Source organism: Microtus ochrogaster, chromosome 15 (assembly GCF_000317375.1).
Source record: "Microtus ochrogaster isolate Prairie Vole_2 chromosome 15, MicOch1.0, whole genome shotgun sequence".
Taxonomy (NCBI): Eukaryota; Metazoa; Chordata; class Mammalia; order Rodentia; family Cricetidae; genus Microtus; species Microtus ochrogaster.
This window is the reverse complement of record NC_022017.1, coordinates 474,389-496,148: the sequence shown is the minus strand read 5'-3', so window position 1 is coordinate 496,148 and position 21,760 is coordinate 474,389. Positions and strand designations below refer to the sequence as shown.

The following is a 21,760-nucleotide window of genomic DNA, read 5'->3' as shown; positions in this document are numbered from 1 at the left end:
CTGGACAGGATCCCCCAGAGTCACATCAGCTACAACCAGAGGCATGGTCTGTCTGCACCTGGAAAGCAACCGCCTAAGTCACAGATCCCGCCTGCACAAATTGGAGGAAGAGGGACCCCCTGAAGTTCAGACCTCACATGCACCCATTAGAGGAAGAGATGTGTAACGACAGTATAAGAATACATTTAACAACATAATGAGCAATATGGAAACACCAGAAACTAGTAGTTCTACATCAGCAAGACCTGAATATCCCAATGCAGATGAAGCAGAAGAAATGATGCTAAAAATAACTTTATGAAGATGATAGAGGCTCTTAAAGAGGGAATGAAAAATTCCCTTAAAAATAGAGGAAAAGAAAAACTAAAAATTAGAGGAAATCAACAAATATCTTAAAAAAAGCAAAGAAAGCCAAGAAAAAAACCCAATTAAACATGGTGTAGAAGGTGCTTCTGTCTATGTTTTGCTTTCATTGGTTAATAAAGCAACTGCTTTGGGCCTATGACAGAGCTGTAGGGGACAGAGCTAGGTGGGAGAATGCTGGGAGGAAGAAGGCAGAGTCAGAGAGAGATGCCATGATCTACCTCTGGAGATAGATGTGCTGAAACTTTGCTGGTAGGCCACGACCTTGTGGTGATACACAGATTAATAGAAATGGGTTAAATTTATATGTGAAGGAGCTAAGTACAGAGAGACATTTTATTGTATGGGCTGCTAAGCTAAATCAGCATGCATATTATAAAGGTATTATTATTTCCAAATTTGGGTCTAAAGATATTTTGCTTTGGAAAAGAGGTTCTTCTCTTGTTTCCACAGAGGATGAGAACCTTTGGATTGCTTCCAGACTAGTGTGGTTTGTTAGACCATGACCCCCTGAAAGGTCACCATGAACACCCTTAAAATTTTTCTTTTAACTGCTGACTGAGATGAACCTAGCACACAGGATACACCAAGAAAAACCTGATTAACAGCACCTTCAAACAGCAGGGGCCATATATGCCCATATTCACAAATATTATTTGTAAATGATTCTTTACATTTAAAGGGGCATGTGCTATGGATCTTGGTTTATTGATACAAATTTAAGGTCAATTTTGTTATATGTATATGTATTTTTGATCTTGATTAAGGTATTGTGTTTGTGTAGCTCATTTAAAAATGTAATGTATAATTAAGAAATTAATTATAATAGTCAAGCTTATAGTCATGTTAGTTAGATTTTCTAGATGTACAGTTAAATGGGTATTCTTCAAATCTTTCAGAGACCTTCAGAATATGGCATTTAAAATATTTTTATTAACTTAGGACTTTTCATGACAATGAAACACATTTGCTCCTGACAGCACCAATTAATTTGAGAGGAAGATGGGCATTGAAGATGCTCCTTAGCCATTTGGGAAGAAACTGCAGTTGCTTAGACTGCTTAACTGAACATGCAGGACCCACAGAGAGATGACTACTAAACTTGCCTAAAGGTGAGATGATCCTTTAGGGTTCCTGTTTCATTAAAGAGTTTGCTAGACATTCTGCAGGACACAGAAAATGTGATGAACAAACTGCCAGCATAGGTGGAATTGTCTTTGAAATTTCCTGCTTTGTGGAAAAGTCTGCTGGATACTCTGGGCCTGTAGGCTGAAGATGGATGCCCTAATGGTATAGAAGAACTTGGGTGACTGTCCAGGTAGCACGATGTTTCTGTTAATTCTAGAAGTTGAAAGTTGCTTACAATATACTTCCTTTTTACTTAGGTAATATTATATCCTTCTGGAGTTTTTGATGGAATTGAAGAGTTTATAGTTATAGTTTCCCTTAGTTTTGATAAAAGATAAAGTAGATATAAACATGGTAATTGTAATTCTTGCTTGATACCTGTTTTGTTATATGTAGTTTTGATATATTAATGTTAAAATCTTCCTTTTTGTTTAAACAGAAAAGGGGAAATGGTGTAGGAGGTCCTTCTGTCTATGTGCTGCTTTCATTGGTTAATAAAGGAACTGCTTTGGGCCTATAACTATAGGGGAACAGAGCTAGGTGGGGAAAACTAAACAGAATGCTGGGAGAAAGAAGGCAAAGTTAGAGAGAGAGAGAGAGAGAGAGAGAGAGAGAGAGAGAGAGAGAGAGAGAGAGAGAGAGAGAAGGAGAGAGATGCCATGATCTGCCACTGGAGATAGATGTGCTGAAACTTTGCTGGTAGGCCATGACCTCATGGTGATACAAAGATTAATAGAAATGGGTTAAATTCATATGTAAGAGTTAACAAATAAGAAGCTAGAGCTAATGGTTCAAGCAGTGATTTAATTGATACAGTATTCTGTGGTTATTTCTAGTCTCAGCTAGCTGGGTGGCTGGGAAGATCAAGTGCCCCTCCTTACAACACAAACTGGTGAATGAAATGGTTCAAGGCTTGAAAATTGAAATAGTAACAATAAATAAAAACATAAATGGAGGTAATTCTGGAAATGGAAAAATCTGCATAAATGTCAGGAACTGCAAGTGCAAGCATAACTGACAGATTACAAGAAGTGGATGAGGGAATCTCAGGCATTGAGATATGATAGAGAAACTAGGCTCATTAGTCAAAGAAAGTGTTAAATCCAACAAATTCTTAAAACAAAATATCAAGGAAATATGGGTACCATGAATAATAGGGATAGAAGAAGAAGTCCAGCTCAAAGTTACAGAAAATATATTCAACAAAAATCATAGATGAAAATTTTCCCATCCTAAAGATAGGCATGCCTATGAAAGTTGAAGAAGCTTACAGAAGACCATATAGAATTGACAAAAAAAAGTTCCCCTTGCCACATAATAATCAAAACACTAAACATACAGAATAAAGAAAGACTATTAAGAGCTGCAATGGAAAAAGGCCAAGTAACATATAAAGGCAGACCTATTAGAATTACACCTGACCCTGAAATAAAGTAGGTCCTGGAATCATGTTCTGCAGATAATAAGAGACCATGGTTGCAAGCCCAGACTATTATACCCAGTCAAGATTTCAATCACCATAGATGGAGAAAATAAGATATTCCATGACAAAAGCAGACTTAAATAATACCTAGCCACAAATCTAGGCCTAGACAGTACTAGAAGGAAAACTCCAAGCCAAGGAAATTAGCTACACCTACAAAAACACAGGCAATAGACAACCCCACTCCAGCAAAACCCAAAGAAGCAAAACACACACACACACACACACACACACACACACACACACACACACACACACAATACCACCACTACAAACAAAACCAAAAATAACAGGAACAATTACTAGTCATTAATATCTCTTAATATCAATGGTCTCAATTTACCTATAAAAAGACACAGACTTGCAGGATGGATATAAAAACTGGATCTATCCTTCTGCTACATACAAGAAACATACCTCAACAACAAAGATAGACATTACCTAAGAATAAAGGGTTTGGAAAAGATTTTCCAATCAAATAGACCTAAGAAACAAGCTGATGTAGTTATCCTAATATGTAAGAAAAGAGACTTCAACCTAAAATCAATCAAAAGAGATAAAAAAGAACTTTTCATATTTGTCACGGAAAAAATTATCAAAATGAAGTCTCAATTCTGAACATCTGACATCTCCCAAATACAATGTCACCCACATGTGTAAAAGAAACATTACTAAAGTTTAATTATACATCAAACCTTACACACCAAAAGGTCCAAGAATAAGAATATAAAAATGTAGATTCCACAAATAAGAATGTAGAAATAAAAAAGTATAAAGTTATAAGTCCAGAAGAATGAGAACAGACAGACTGCCAGCAGCTTTCTTAGCAGCTTAAAAACTAACTATTAACAGTGGAATACTTTGCTTTATAACCCAACGCTCTATTTACAAGGCCAAAGCATCTCTCTGCAAACTGAGAGTTTAACACCCACAGCCATTCTTGATTAATGATGGATATGAGCTAAGTTAACTTTTAGGAGATAGCTGTATGACCTCTGGGTTATTCATTATCTGGGCTATGTGAGACTGGCAGCATCAAAGGGGAGAGCACGGGGCATCAGTAAACACCACCTGGAAGTACCAAGGAAGATAACAGATTAAGTAAAAAAAAAAAAAAACTAGTTTAACTGAAAAACTCTGTTAATGAAGATTGTAAAGTTAGGCAATCTGAGTTTTACCTTGAGATTGTAAAAATTCTTTCTTCAGACTACTGTAAGAAGGTGGGCTCATAAACAGGCCTCTGCTACAGCCTTACTGTTATGATTTTTAAAAAAAATGCTGCAAGATACCCAGCAGCGGTAGGCAGCAGAAATGCTGTAGGTCCCCAAATGGTGGTAGCAGGTCATGTGGTGGCAGGCAGCAGGCCCCGGGAGCAGCCAGTCCCAGGCAGAGATGGCTGCCGGTCCCTGAGCAGTGGCTGGTCCCAGGCAGGGAGACACATGGCAGGTGTGCAGGAGACAGAAATATGGATAGACACAACATGTAGAATGAGGTTAAATATTTATTAGTTGAGTTATGGAGGGGAAGGCAAAAGGGGAGAAGGGTCCATCCACAGTTTGCTTCAACTGCCAAGTGCTGACCACTGGGAAAAACTGCCTTTCATCTAAGCTTAAGATCTCCTGACATGGACAGAATCGCTGGAATCGACAGCCTAACTGCTCAGGTCAAGGTAGGTCTGTCTTCCTACAGATTTCTTAGCCCACAGGATCTTCTGAAGCCTGGCAGGCCCTGCATTAAACAGCAAAAGTCAAATGCTACCTTCAGTGACCAAAAAGAGTAGCTTTGGGTGCCAACCAAGTAAGTTCTCTGTCATTTTTTTAAATCAGTAACTCAAGTAAAATCTTATCCTTCTCAAAGATCTCTGATACAGTTTGATAGCTGAGAGCTTTTGCCAGGTTAAAAAAAAAACAACCTCACCAAATAAATTTCAGATCAAATTTCTCTCTTATGCTGCCTTCCATAGTCTTAAAAATACTTTTCATTGTACAAAAATATGTCACAGTCATTATATAATGTATGTGTTTAAAGCTTCTGTTTTCACAAACCCAAACAATTCTTGTGAGTTCCAGGGAGCGGAATTAAAGGATCCACCTTATTAAACAGGTCAGATACACCCCCCTCAATTCCCTGGTCCTAAAAATTTCTTTTTCCTTAAATTTAACTTTGTTCTTTGTTCTGCCTATACCTTAAACAGGTATAAAAGACACCAGATATTTCCATGCCACAAACACTGGACAGGAGCAAAGAGACCAGCTATGCCAGGATATGGCCAGCACCCAGCCTTCTCAGGTCCCCCTCCAAAGATGATGCCCACAAATAAGCCGGAAGCAGTCTTGAGAATCTGTTGCCCCAATTCTGTCAATCTGTGGTGTCTAATCTCTCACTTTTTATTATAAGAAAGAGCTGGGAATGTTGTGATTGCTCATCACTTTAAGAGAGAAGCCATACCCACTCCCTGCAGCCACTCCCTCCTCTTGCCATCTTGGCTTTTCTGACAGTTCCTTTTCCCTCTCCCCCTTCTACTTTCTCTCTCTCTTTGTCCTCTTTTTCTCTCTCCCACTCTCCCCTTCCCACTTCTCCCCTTTTGCCTTCCCCTCCATAACTCAACTAATAAATATTTAACCTCATTCTACATGTCATATCTATTCATGTTTCTGTCTCCTGACCACCTGCCATGTGTCTCCTTGCCTGGGACCAGCCACTGCTCGGGGACCAGCAGCCATCTCTGCCTGGGACTGGCTGCTCCCAGGGCCCGCTGCCTGCTGCCACATGACCTGCTACTACCATTTGGGGACCTACAGCATTTCTGCTGCCTACTGCCACTGGGGGTCTTGCAGCATTTTTAAAAAATCATAACACTTCTGCTAGGCTAACAGTATTAAGAAAAGTCTGTTTTCCATTTAAGACCTGGGAAGACTTTAAGGGCCATTATGACATACCATGTGATAATTCTCCAGAAGAAAGCACAGGGTCAAACTCTGGTTCCCCTCTCTCTTCCAACATAAACCTTTTAGCACTTATAAGTTTAGAACTAAAAAGAGAGGACAGTTTCCACATTTAAGACCTATTTCCTAATTTTCAAAAAGGGTCAGGCCAATAAAACCAGCCTTGTTTGAGTAGCACATCTGGGAAACATTCAAGTGTTGCACAAGAACCATATGGTAAGATTTGCCTCCTAGAGATGTTTACAATTTTGGACCCTACTGTGTGGATGATGCAGCTAGTCAGAGCTTCCCAGCCCACAGAGTAGAGTTCTCTGTATCATTCGTCCTATGCTGGGAACAAAGACCTGTATTGGTTATAGTCAAGCCATCTTAGTTCAAAGTTAAGTAAGCTGTTAACCAGAGGCCTCTGTAGGGCAAGTTCCAGGCCCAGGAAATAACCCAGTATTTTCTTATCTCTCCCTGTGAGTTAAGAATGCCTGCAGACATGTAGGTCCCAGGCCCCAAGAGTAATTAGCATTCCCCCTGTTAATTAACATTTACAGACCCTCAGTATTTCCTTATCTCTTCCTGTCAGATAGCAATGTCTCCAGACCTAGCATTCCAGTTAGAACAATTGCATAGCATCCTCCTCATTCCCCTGATTTTTTTGCTATATAATGCTCCTGAGAAAAAATAAAATTTGCAACTTGATCAGAATGCAGACTTGCTGTCCAATTTCTTGTGTCTCTCATCTCTTCATTTCTCTCCTCCAGGGTCCAGGTTCCTGAATCATGTCCCACTGGTCGGGACAGTTCTACTTCATCTTAGAATGTTTTCTAAGTTTGCTGTATAAGACACTTAGAAGGATTTTCTATCACTGGTTATGTCTAATGCATGAAAAAGATTTTGCCATGTGACAGGTTCTCTGAAAGAAACTGGATTCTTGTAGGTCTGTTCTTGCCTTTGTCTACTTCATTTTTTTTTTTTTTGATTTTCAAGACAGGGTTTTTATGTAGTTTTTGTGCCTGTCCTGGAACTAGCTATTGTAGACCAGGCTGGCCTTGAACTCACACAGATCTGCCTGCCTCTGCCCTCTCCCCCTGAATTAAAGGGGGATTAAAGGTGTGCACCACCACTGCCTTTGATTCTAAGCATACAAAAGATACATGACAGAGGAAAACACCTGTGGCATGATTGTTAAATGAATGAGCAAATGCAAGAAGAGATATCTTTTCAATTTCTTCCTTTAAAGACAAAATAAAAGAGAAAAGTATTTTCCTTCAAAGTATGAAGATGAATGCTATAAAGTAATTCAACATTAGTTCAGAAATGAGTATAATAAAGGGTTATTTATTTAGGGGTAGACTCACAGATCATAGTCCTTTGCACAGGCAGGGCAAAAGGTACCCAATCCAGGAATCAGGAGAGAGAGAGAGAGAGAGAGAGAGAGAGAGAGAGAGAGAGAACACACAAGTTTTAAGGCTGCCTTCATAGTATAAGAGACCATGCTCAAGTGGGCTGGTATCTTAAAGACTATTGGCTGAAGTATTTTCCACAGCACCTCCCCATTTGTCTAAATAAGAGAGTTCTAAGGCTAATACAAAACTATATACAATTAAAACAAATATCAAGTATAAAAAATAGAATTACAACCAGCATAAACAATATCGAGCAAGAAACACATATTAAAATCTTTCAATAATTATCCTATCTTAAAGGGTCTAATTCTTGTATTAGAAATATCTTGGTCAGGTCATGAGAGGAAAGAAACTATGACTATCTAGTCTTCAAGCACTTCAAAGACCTGAGAAGCATAATAATATCACTTGAGTAAACAGGAACTATGTTGTGTTAGGAGCGGTGGGCTGCTTCCTGCCACCCGGCTATCTTTACCCAAAATAATTACATGGAAACTGTATTCTTTTAAATACTGCTTGGCCTATTAGTTCTAGCTTCTTATTGGCTAATTCTCATATTTTGCTTTAATCCATTTCTAATAATATGTGTACCACCACAAGGTGGTAGCTTACCAGTAAGATCTTAACCTGCATCTGTGTGAGGTGGGAGAATCATGGCAACTGACTGACTCGGCTTCTTTCTCCCAGCAGAGAACTTTGGACAGAGGAACTTTGGGTGACTGTCCAGGCAGCAAGTTGTCTCTGTCATTTTTAGAGTTTTGGAGGTTGCTTATTTCTTGTTTATATTATATCCTTCTGGAGTCTTTGATAGAATTGAAGAATGGTTAGTTATAGTTTTCCTTTGTTATGATAAAAGATAAAATAGACATAAATATTGTAACTTTAATTCTTACTTAATAATTGTTTTGTTATATGTAATTTTACTATATTAAAGTTAAAGCCTTTCTTTTTTGTTTAAACAGAAAAAGGGGAAATGATGGAGGAAGGTCCATCATTCATTATTCAACTCCATCAAAGACTCCAGAAGGATATAATACTACCTAAGTAAACAAGAAATAAGAAAACTCTAGAAATAACAGAGACATCTCGCTGCCTGGACAGTCACCCAAAGTTCCTCTGTACCGTTGGGGCATCCATCTTCGGCCCATAGTGTCCAGCAGACATTTCCATGAAGCAGGAAATGTCAAAGACAGTTCAGTCATTTTCTGCTGTGTCCTGCAGAATGTCTCGCAGACTCTTTCATGAATCAGGAACCCCGAAAGACCATGTCACCTTTACGCAAGTCCAGCAGTCCTCTCTCTGCGGGTTCCGTGTCCAGTTTATGCAATAGTCCAGGCAAGAGCAGTGTCTTGCCCAAATGACTAACCAACTTCACAAGGAGCCTCTTTGATGCCCATCTTCCTCTTGAAGTAGATTGGTGCTGCCAGGAGCACATGTGTCTCATTGTCATGAAAAGCCCCAAGTTATTAAAACATTTAAATGTTCTAATTTTCTGTAATTTTATAATCTAGTATAATCTAATTTTATAATCTAGGTAACTGACAGAATTGCATTTTAGGTGCAATTTATAATCCCCGTTTTGGCAAACTTTCTTTACTTCTTCAAACATTCTTCAAACATTCTTTCTAAAGTATCTACATTTGAATCAGATAACAAAATGTCATCCAAGTAATGGTAAATTATAGATTTAGGAAATTGTTTACATATTATATCTAATGACTGAATTGCAAAGTATTAGCACAGGATGGGGCTATTAAGCATTACCTGTGGTAGAATGGTCCATTGATATCTCACAGTAGGCTGAGAATTATTACAAATAGGCACTAAAGGCAAATTTTTCTCTGTACTTTTCTTGTAAAACTATAATGAAGAAACCATCTTTTAAATTAATTACTATAAGAAGACAATTTAAATCAATAACTATAAGAATTTCAGATTATAGAGGACCCATAGGATGAATTACCTTGTTGACAGCTCTTAGATCTGTCACCATTAGCCATTTCCAGATTTCTTTTCAACAACTTACTGCTTGCTTAATTTATTTTAGATCATCCATACCTATAGGTTTCCATCTACATTCTTTGCATTGTTTTTGGTATTTTTAACCTGATGCTTTTTTAGAGGTGATTACATGGTAGGAAGATAAAACTCTGGGGAAGTTTTCTCTGACTCTTACAGGTACTGGCAATATTAAATCCTGTCCTTGTACCTTATCTCCTTGCCCATCAGCTCTGATGATTTCCTCAATCATTTTAAATCTCTTTAACCTGTCATAACATTTTAACAGATTTTGATTGTCAAATTCAACAGTAAGAATTCTTTCAGATAAGTTCTCAGTACCCTTTGACCTCAACTAAATTTTGTCTGTTAATGTTTTCCTTTTCAATGGTATTAACTTCTTTATCTAACTTTTGATTTTTGATTGTATTAATCCTGTCAGCTAGCTGTTCATTATTAGTCTGCAAAGACTGTATCATTTCTAAAAGTGCCTGATTCTTGGCTCTGTTATCAAATCATTTTTTAAGGATATAATTTGAAAAACAAAACCAAGTCCCAATATCCAATAAGTGGATGTATAAGAAAAACCATAGAAGCCTTGCAGAATACCATTCATAGTATAAGCAAAAAGGTTATTAAATTCCTGAATGGTACTATTGTCTGCAATTATATAACTTTCAAGTTTATTAATTTATTTATTAATCAAATAGTTACCTTTGTTATGTGATTTCAGTAATTTGTTGTATGTGTAATAATCTTTATTGGCAAAGGGGTGTCATGGTTGCAGCCACATGGTGAAGAGACATGATGTAGTGGCACAAACATTCCCACAGCACTTTGTTTTTGTGTGTTGGTGCCTGGTTAAATACTGACAAATATGCTTTGCTTTACAAATTAAGAGCAATTAAATCAACTCTGTACATGAAGCAAGGACCCCAGAGTTTGCAAGCATGGAATAAAAATTGGAACCTGTTCAAGTTGCTGTGTGGCAAGGGTGGCAGAGTTTTGGCAAAAAACTGGTTAGTAGGTAAAATCAAGACAGGCAGGTGGGGGTGGGAGACCTGGGCCATGAACCTCTTGGGCCTTTTAGGCTGGTCCAGCCAGTAGGCATAGAGTTGGGATTCACATGGACTCCAGATGAGGATGGATGCTATAAAGTAATCCTATACTGCTCAGAATTGAGTATAGTAAAAGGTTATTTATTTATGAGTAGACTCACAGATCACAGTCTTTTGCACAAACAGGGATAAGGAACCAATCCCAGCAGTTAGGACAGAGAGTGTGTGCCAGCTTTATGGCTGCATTTATAGTATAAGAGACCATACCCAAGTATCTTAAAGGATATTGGTTGAAGGAGTTCCCAGAGCAAAAGTAGGTAGAGACTATGGCACAAAGCAGAGTTGAGTACTAAGCATATTCTTGCACTACTTCCTGGCTATATGTAGCTTCTGCTTTTCTATTAACTCCTGGGGTCTCCATCCAACTTCAGAAATACTTTTTGAAGAGGAAGGCTGATGTAAGGCAAATGAGCTTTAGATCAGAACTAGGTACTTGAGAAAAATGGGGTGGTGTGGGAGGATTTTCAGCATGATATTCCTGGCAGGAATGTCATGATGACCATGAAACTAAAGTCCTGAGTGCCTACCTAGAGCCTTCACCCCTACTGGCTATTGTTCATGGTACTGGAAGGTACTCTGCATGCCACAAGAGGATAAAGATAAACTCCAAGACAGCTACCAACACTTTGATTGGCAATGGTGGCCTTCCTACAAGATACATTGGTGCAACAGTAGCACAAAACTACTTTTAGTTGGGGGTAACCTACTTATATCTGATTGGACTTGAGGTCCACCCCAGGAGATGGAATCCATCTCACACTTCTCTGGTACCCAGAACCTGAAAACACACAGGTCATGAACCTAGGAAAAACCAAAAACTAATATTATGATGAAGGACGTTGTTAAAAAAATGACTTCTAATGATATTATTCTAAATTTATAGATCAACAACTTGCTCAGCCATCACAAAAGAAGCCTTCTTTTGCAGTAGATAGGGGAAATAAGGGAAACCCATAACTGGACAATGTGAAATTATGACATTAGAACACTGAGTTCTAAATGGGATCTCTCCATCAATCCCTGCCCTCTATATATTCCAGAAGAAGACTGAGGAAAAAAATAGATGAGAAGCAGAAGAATCAGGAGGGCATCCAGTGGGTATGGTGATCAGCCCCAAGTTTATTACTCACAGTTTTTATATGCCCCAATCCAAAAGAGACTTCCATGATACAAAAGAAAAGCAAGCACAATTACTTTCTTACATCTCAAAACACTTGGTAACCATGACCCAAGTCATCTTGTTGACTGACCTAAAAACAACTTGGTATTGTCATCAAAACAGACAGGTGGATAAATGGAATCAAATTGAAGACCCTGATATTAATCCACACTCTTATGAACACCTGATTTTTGACAAAGAAGTCAAAATTGTACAATGGAAAAAAGAATCTTCAACAAATGGTGCTGGCATAGCTGGATGTCAGTTATGTCATGTAGAATAATGCAAATAGATCCATATCTATATCCATACACAAAACTCAAGTCTAAGTGTATCAAAGACCTCAACATAAACCTCTTTACACTGAACCTGATAGAAGAGAAAGTGGGAAACAGCCTTGAATGCATTGGTACAGGAGACTACTTCCTAAATATAAACCTAGTAGCACAGATTCTGAGAGCGACAATTAATAAAAGGGGCATCCTGAAATCGAGAAGCTTCTGTGAGGCAAAGGATATAGTCAATAAGACAAAATGGCAGCCTACTGAGTGGGAAAAGATCTTCACCAACCCCACATCTGAGAGAGGGCTGATCTCTAAAATATTTGAAGAACTCAAGAAATGAGACAAAAAAGTATCAAATAATCCAATCAAAAATGGGGTACAGATCTAACCAGAGAATTCTCAATAGATAAATCTCAAATGGCTCAAGATATTTAAGGAATAGCTCAATATCCTCAGTCACCAGGGAAATGCAAATCAAAACAACCATGAGATACCATCTTACTCCTATCAGAATAGCTAAGATAAAAAACACTGGTGATAACTTATGCTGGAGAGGATGTGGAGTAAGGGGAACACTCCTCCACTGGTAGTGGGATTGCAAACTTGTACAGTCACTTTGGAAATCAGTAGGTGGTTTCTCAGAAAATTGAAAATCAATCTACCTCAAGACTCAGCAATACCACTCATAGGAATATTCCCAAAGGATACACACTTATACTGCAAGGAAAATTTTTCAACTGTGTTAATAGCAGCATTATTCATGATAGCCAGAAGATGGAAGCAATCTAGATGCCCCTCAGCTAAATAATGGATAACAAAAATGTGGTACATTTACACAATGGAGTACTTGGTTGTAAAAAACAATGACATCTTGAAATTTGTGGGCAAATGGATGGAACTAGAAAAAAAAACCATTCTGAGAAAGGTCATCCAGACCCAGAAAGACAAACATGGTATGTATGCACACATAAGTGGATATTATAAGTAAATCAAAGGATAACCATGCTACATTCCACAGTCCCAGAGAAACTAGGGAAAAGGGGGACTCTGTCAGAGCCCATGTGGGTCCAACACAGATTCCCTAACTGGACTGGAATGGAGTCACGAGGGATAAAACTGACACAGCTTACCCGGTCATCATGGAAGGGCAAGATCTCTCTCCAAAGATCTGTCTTTATTATCCAAACACCTTATCTATTATCACATCAATTGAGCAGGAAAACACATTAGGCTGTCTCCTAGGCAATCAGGTAGGAGGGCTCCAGTCACTTCAGTCTGCAACTACCTGTATGCTAGCAGTCAGGTAGGCCATAAATTAGCATCTCTATAAGACATCCTCCAAATTACAAAGGGAGGAAGCACTGAACCTCTTAACTCTTAAGTCATCAGCTTTAGCCAACATCTCCTCTCAGGTAATCTACATTATAACAAAAGAAACTAGGAGCAGTACATCCTGGCTATTGTTAGGCAGAGACAGCTTGTCTGCAGAGTTTTGTGATCAGTTCAGACCAGGCTAATGGCTCTCATGCCATACAGAAATATGGGCCTACAGGGCCCCAGGAAAAAATAGTTAAGATCTCCTGGGTAAACTGGGAGAGGGATAGAAGAGAAGGGATGGTAGATAAGAACATGAGGGATCAAGAAGATTGAGTTGGGGAAAGGATGGAGAAGGAGAGCAATGAATGATTTATCTTGGTAGAGGGAACCGTTATGGGGAGAGGGAGAAACCTGGTGTTAGATAAATTTTCAGGACTCCACAAGAATTACCCCAGCTAAGACTCCTAGCAATAGTGGAGAGGGTATCTAAAAGGGCCTACTCCTTTAATCAGATTAATAACTACCCTAACTATCATCATAGAACCTACATTTAGGAACTGGTAGAAGCAGATGCAGTGACTCACAGCCAATTGCTCAGTTGAGGAGGGGGAGGAGGGATCATGTAGTAGGAGCTGCGGGCTGCGTTCCTGACACCCAGCTCCCGGCCGCCTGGGTAGCTCATACCCCAAATTAACAACACACAAACTGTATCCATATAAACAGTGCTTGGCCCATTTCTATTAATGTGTGTAGCACCACAAGGTGCATAACTGGATGTCAACATGTAGAAAAATGAAAATAGATCTACATCTATCAACATGCACAAAAGTCAAGTCCAAATGGATTAAAGACCTCAATATAAATCAGACCACACTGAACCTGATAGAAGAGAAAATGGGAAGTAGTGTTTAATGCATGGGCACAGGAGATCACCTCCTAAATATAACCCCAGTAATACAGACACTGAGAGCAACAATAAATAAATGAGACCTCCTGAAATTGAGAAGCTTCAGTAAAGCAAAGAACATAGTCAATAAGACAAAAAAGCAGCCTACTGAGAGGGAAAATATCTTCACCAACCCCACAATATATAAATAACTCAAGAAATTAGATATTAAAATTCTAAATTACCCAATTAAAATGGGATATAGAACTAAATAGAGAATTCTCAGCAGAAGAATCTCAAATGGCCAAAAGATACTTAAGGAAATGTTCAACATCCTTAGCTATCATGGAAATGCAATTCAAAACAACTCTGAAATACCATCTTACACCTATCAGAATGGCTAGGATCAAAAACATTAATGATAGCTTATACTGGAGAGGATGTGGAGTAAGGGGGTCACTCATCCATTGCTGGTGAGAATGCAAACTTGTATAACCACTTTGGGAATCAGTATGGTGGTTTCTCAGAAAATTGGGAATCAGTCTACCTCAAGTCCCAGCAATACCACTTGGGTATATACTCAAAAGATGCTCAATCATACTACATAAGCATTTGTTCAACTATGTTCATAGCAGCACTATTTGTAATAACCAGAACCTGGAAACAACATAGATGCACCTCAACTGAAGAATGGATAAAGAAAATGTGGCACATTTACACATTAGAGTACTTCTCAGTGGTAAAAAACAATGATATCTTGAACTTGGCATGCAAATGGATGTAATTAGAAAACACTATTCTGAGTGAGGTAACCCAGACCCAAAAAGATGAATATGGGGGCTGAAGAGATGGCTCAGAGGTTAAGAGCATTATCTGCTTTGCCAAGGTCCTGAGTTCAATTCCCAGCAACCACATGGTGGCTCACAACCATCTGTAATGAGGTCTGGTGCCCTCTTTTGACCTTCAGGCATACACACAGACAGAATATTGTATACATAATAAATAAATAAATAAATATAAAAAAGATGAATATGGTATATACTCACTCATAAGTGGATACTAGCTATAAACATAGGACATTGAGCCTATAGTTCATGATCCTAGAGAAGCTAAGTAATAAGGTAAACCCAAAGAAAAACATATATAAACCCACCTGGAAATTGGAAGCGGACAAGATCACCTGACAAAATTGGGAGCAGAGGGGTGAGGGGAGAAAGAAGAGTAGAAGGGGAAGAGAAGAAAGGGGGAGGGTAGAGGAGAATTTGAGGGAATGGGATATTCAAGGTGGAGGAAGGACAGAGATGAGAGCAAAGGAAGAGATAGATATCTTGGTTGAGGGAGCAATTATAGGTTTAGCAGAAACCTGGGTCTAGAAAAACTCCCAGGAATCCACAAGGATGACCCCACCTAAGACCCTAAGCAATAGAGGAGAGGGTGCCCAATCTTGACTTTCCCTGTAATCAGACTGATGATTATCTTAAATATCACCATAGAACCTTCATCCAGCAACTGAGGATGAAGCACTTTGTAGCACTGGACTGAGCTCTCAAAAGTTCAGTTGAAGAGTGGAAGGGAGAGAATATGAGCAAAGAGGTATGATGCGTTTGCCCCACTGAAACAGTTTACCTGAGCTAAAAGGAGCTCACCAACTCCAGCCAGACTGGGAAGGAACAAGCATTGGACCAAACTAGTCCCTCTGAATGTGGTTGACAGTTGCATGGCTGGAGCCAACTGAGAGGCCACTAGCAATGGCACCAGGATTTATCCCTACTGCATGTACTGGGTTTTGGGGATCCTAATATCTTTGGATGCGTACCTTGCTCAGCCTAGATATAGCAGGGAGGGCCTTGGACCTTCCCCAAAGCAATGTGCCTTACACTATCTGAGGATTAGATGGGGGTGGGGTGGGAGGGTGTGGGAGGAGAGGAGTGAGTGGGAACTTGGATTGGTATTTTTTAAAAAAATCTAATATATTAAAAATAATAATTTATTTTTATTTTATATGTATAAGTGTTTATCTGCAAATGTATATGTGTACCATAAGTATTTGTGTGTCTACGGAGTTCAGAAAAGGATTTTGGAGCTGGAATTACAGATGATTATGAAACACTGTATGGATAGTGGAAACCAAACCTAGGTTCTCTGCAAGAGCAGTAAGTGTTCATGATCTCTCATGAACTATCTCTCCAGCCCCAAGAGTCATAGTTTTAATGATCAAAAATGTGTCCTAAAGGAGCATCAACCAACTGAATGCCACTATGGTGGTTAAACAATCTGACTAACCTATGTGTTATGATCAGCAAGTCAAAAGTAAAGGCAAAGTCTTCAAATCTGCAGACATAGGGTCCTGGGAAACAGATCTAGAGACTCAGCTGATGGATGTTGGTAGACAAGGAAAGTGAAGATAGATAGGCTCTATACGATGTTTGGTTTTTATTCCCAGAAGATGATGTAAAGAGAAAGGTGGGAAAGCATGGGGGCAGGTATCAAATCAAGACCAATAGGAGATAGGGAAGAATTAAAGGACCCAATGAAACACCCAACCAAGAGTCTGTTTACCAGAGACCTGCTTTATAACCCCTCCCAACCAGATGGGAGCTGTTGACAATACACATGTTACCATTTCTTTTTCTGTATTCGGGTCTTCTGTCTTTCCCAGGCTTAAATTTTATATCCATATCATTAAATGAACTCATTAATCCCCTAGCCTACTACTAGCACTCCCATGACAAATGATGAATATGATTCTAGTTGAGCCAATAAAACAAGTAAGGGACCAAGCTATTATCACATAAAACATCCGTCCTAACTATGTGTTTTGTTTCTAAACTTGCCATGATGACTACCAGGAGGACAGTTATAACTGAAAAAATTTGGGAGACTTAATCACTTTAGTCAGTCAAAGAAGTAACATGCTCGTAAAAATTTCACTGAATGAGAGCTTTTGTGAAAACGTTAACATAGCCTTTGTTCTTGAGTCAGGAAACAGGAGATTCTATCAAAGAAACAGGCCATTTCTGTGGACTCAGTGCTTTTGGGGAGGGTAAACAATGTTAATATCTGGAATTTTAATGAGCCTTTCTGGAAAAAAAGAACTTAGTTTATGAAACAAAACCTGTGATTGATAATGGAGCAGGGCCCACTCGGTAGTCTAGAGATTGAGGGATGCTTGATGTCACACATTAAACTTGTTTAGTGCTCAAAACAGAATTGTGGAGGAAACTCGGCATTTTGTCCCATTTACTCACTGCCACTGAGGGACCCCATCTGATGCTATTGTTTTATGAGTTTGGTCAACCCCCTGAACTCACTTGCTACCTTGATTCAGTCCTCAGACCTGTAGCCAGATTCAGGAGCTTTGGTCATCACTGTCACCTTTAATTCGCTAAACAAAAATAATTCAGAATAATTTGGAAGAATAAAACTGAGCACTTAAACCAAGGAAGTGTTTGGTATAGGAAAGCGCAGGCCTTAGTAATATGCCTAATAATTATGTCTAATTTAATAACATAAAACAGTCTTTCAGATAAAAGTATAGAAAGTCTAATCATTAAACAGAGCTCAAGGAAGAATCAGAAAATAGTTGACATTTCCAATGGATTGCCTAAAATATAAAGATCCAAACATGAAAAACAAAGCCATTTTGGTGCTGCTCATAACTATCATTTATTTGATGGACAATAAAAGTTTGGGATGAGGGAGGGAGCAGAGTCAGGGTAAATAGTTGGAGGAAATCGAATCAAGGATGCTCTAGTGTAGTCCAGAAATATCAACAGCAGAAGATACAACTCATCCCAGGAAAGCTATATCTTTCTTCAGTTTTTCAATAATTTTACTGATAGCTGTAAAATAAGAAAAATAAGAAACTATTTCAATACTTTATGTTTTTTCTTTTTTCCCTGAAGCGGGACTACTAACACTACTAAGTTCAGCAGAAGCAAAGGAAATATGGAATTTTCATCCCTCAAAGGTAAAACTCACAGATGTGGTAGCAAAAGTCTGGAATCCCAACCTTCAAAAGTTAGAGGCAGAAAGGTGAAGAATTCATGGGTGGTCTGAGCTACATAGTGAGGCACTGCCTCAAAAATAAATAAGCCAATCAACCTTCATTTCCCATCCTAAATATTTGGATATGTAGCCTAGGTTGGTGTCATTAGGTTGAATGTTTTACAGAGTTCAAAAGTAGGATGATTTGGATTAATTTTTTTTTATTAGTACGCAAAACAATCTAGTTTTTCTGATAAGGAAATTATGATCATACCCTCACTCAGCATCTACCCAGCACACATCAATGATCAAGATGTCAAATAACATCCTTGACAAGACAAAGGAGAAGAAATTCTTGGAAAAGATTCCTCATCACCTCATCCTCTGAGGGCAAACATCATCCTCTGTCACTACCCTTTCTCCCAGAGAAAAGCTGCTCACCCAAAGCTCATCATTCTTTCATTTTACAATGTTTATTTTCTAGGATAATTTCCTAGAGAGAGATTTGATCCACATGATATATCTGAATTTTATAAATATTAATTTTATAAATAAAAAATAAAATAATAATTATTTTTTTAAAGTTGAAGGGGTAGGGAAAACTACAAATAGAAAAATACTCCTAGAAATCTCTTGATTTATGCTGGAGCAGTCATCCATGAAAGACCTCATCACAAAGTCCTTTTCTATTTTTATTTTTATAATAGCCTTCAAAGAAAATATAACTTTTATTTAAGAAAAAGAAAAGCTCTGCACAGTTACCAAGCTAAATCAAGACATTTTACCCTTTCAGTGTTTTCTGCTTAATACACATGTCCTTTCAATGAATCCTGCCTGCTACTGCAGGAGTGACGTAGTTAAAATCGACAAACTTCTGGGTTTAAATTGATAACAGATAAAAGTGATAGACTTGTCAACCTGATTTTTCTGGCACTTATATAGACAACACAGTGGGTTTAGAAAAGAAGAATGAAGCAAAGGTCCGCCCTCCTCTTTACTCAACCCCACATCTTAAAGTACAGCTCCCTGTGACCATGGGAACCTAAGGAATCTAAGAGTCACATAAAGAACAAAATTAAATGATTTTTTTTTTTTTTTACCGGTTTTTCCTTTGTCAATGATGCTTTCTTTGGGCTTTTCTTCAGTGACATCTGCTGCCTGGGTTTCTTCAGGGGCAGCATCAGTAGATTCAGCTGCTGTCTCAGATTCAGTGTTGCTGGTTTCAGCTGCTGTCTCAGATTCAGTGTTGCTGGTTTCAGCTGCTGTCTCAGATTCAGTGTTGCTGGTTTCAGCTGCGGCACTTGTAGATGCAGCTGAAATTAGGAGGAAAAGCTCCAGGTGAGATACCGACTCTTCTTTAGAATGATAGCGGTCCCAACCAGGATTGTGCATCCATTCCTTATTCTCAACTCATTAAGTCTGTCATATATTTAATTTATCATATATGTTCTTGCTTCATCTTTTATAATCTCATAGCTTCCTTGGGCAATGACACTGACCCAAGACACCAGCAAGTACTTTGTGAAAGGAATGGTCCCAAAAAGTAAAACCAAGCTAGTCACAGACACTATTGACCCAAATTCTCAAGCAATAGCGTCCAGTGCCAATTCCAAGAAGGGAAACAAACCTTATTCTGAGACTAATATGGCTATGCCATTGCTCATGCAAAGCTCAGACCCTTGCTTCTACCTCAGCTCACCCTGGCATATGTTCCCGGGCCCTCACTCCACAGCACCTTCAGGAATTTGTTGTCTGTTCCAACAGCAATTGATTTCTTTCTACACATGAGCTATATATTCAGTCCTTCAGCTTGTGAAAGGCTTTCCGTGTGCTCACATCTAATACTGGAATCACAGTATCAGACCTCGTGGCTCTGTACATACTGCATAAGAACAATAAATATCTAGAGTTCCTCTAAGTCCAAGTTAGAGACTAATTATTTTTATATAAGAAACAAAACTGTATCTTTATATTCAAAATAATTTTGTAATAAGGAATGCAATTTTCTTTACTAAAATTTTCTCAGAACTCAGAACATGCACATGACGTTGGCTTCTAGGAGTCTGTGAAGGGAAAATGTAGGAAGGTAGTAAAGACTCGGGTAACTTAGACCTAGGCTCACCAGTATCAGAAGTGCCAGGGCTCTCTGTGGCTGCGTCCTCTGGAAGAAAAGAAGCAAATAAGACAGAAGAACTTAAACAACATTTAATGGGATGGAGAATTGAACACTACTACAGACATTCACAACTGGAAAGCCTTGGTCATGGGCAGACAGATTGAAGGAAGCATATGCAGACATAATAGAAAAACCTTTGAAATCTAATATGTAGTCAGTTTTGCTCCCTTGAAATGTCTTTAATCATTTTCTCAAGTGTAACTTATTGACAATGCACTTGACTGACACATATACAATAGAGAGAAGACTAGACTGAATTAGGAATCCCCATGGAGTCAACTTACCTACCACATGTCAAAATGTACATGGATGTCAGTAAATAAAAGCCCTTTTCTTACAAGTTGGATGATATGAGTTAAATTGCATAGTTGAAGGAGATAACCGATATCTGAAATCTGTCTCTAACCTCTTGACATGCACCATGATATATGTTTGAACCCTGACATCATCTCCCCCCCACTCTCACATACATAACACCATATACACACACAATAGTAATAATTATAATGATGATAATGATAAAAAAGTGCTTAAGTTTAAAAATTGCAGGTACTAGATAGGACAGGGAGTAGCTGCATGTAGGCATCCATAAATTTATGTCTCACAGAGTACATATCTTATATATTGTAAATTAAGTAAGAATTGTTACTTACGGCAAGAGACCAGGATAGTGGAGACACCAAGCAACACAAGGAGTACTAGGAGCTTCATGGTGACAAGTGGAAGAGCAGGAAACACACAAGATCAAGCTCCAACACTAGGAGAAAAGGAAGACTGTTGATTCCAGGGTTCCATGTCATGGGATTATATGTGGAGAACGCACCAATCAGAAGCTGACACAACCTGGTGAGTAACAGGAAACAATTGGAAGCAGAACAAATGAGAATCAACCACACAGCCAGAGGCCATTTAGAAAGGTCATGCCTTCCAATGTTCAACAAATTTTTAATTCTGACAACTGAGGTTCCAGTCAAGCTGTTGTCTAATAAGTAAATTCTGGGTTTCTCTTGTTTGAGATGTGGGGCTTCTATACTTTTAAATTCTTCCAGCAAGTTAAAGATGTTCATGTAGTCTTCCTGTTGTCTTCACTGCTCCTATCAAACCAGCAGAAATGAGAAACTTCAAAAATCTTCATCTTTATGTCTCCTTCAAGGGAGTAATCATGGTAGAGCAGCTGAATCCTAGTGTTATCCAGAGCCAGACAGGCTATGAAGTCTTCAGACCAGTGTTCCCACAGTGTGTTCAGTGAGGGTCTGCTGATCACACACAGAGTGTGACCCCAACGCTGGATTTCAGCAATTCTTGCAAAACATTCAAAAACCTAAGAGCAAAAGGACAGGACATAAAATTGGCATTTTTAATGTTCATATCCACTGAGTCAGTCATTCATTAAAGTGCTCTCTCTCTCTCTCTCTCTCTCTCTGTCTCTCTCTCTCTGTCTCTCTCTGTCTCTGTCTCTCTCTCTTTTTCCTCTCTTTCCTTTTTTTTTTAAATTTCTTTTGTCTTTAACATGGGATCT

At 38.7% G+C, this 21,760-nt stretch overlaps 1 pseudogene; it reads right to left on the bottom strand.

Moving 5' to 3' along the window:
* Positions 1–21,031, bottom strand: part of LOC101994495 — an 80,405-nt pseudogene extending 59,374 nt beyond the window's left edge.
* Between the last annotated feature and the right edge of the window lie 729 nt (positions 21,032–21,760).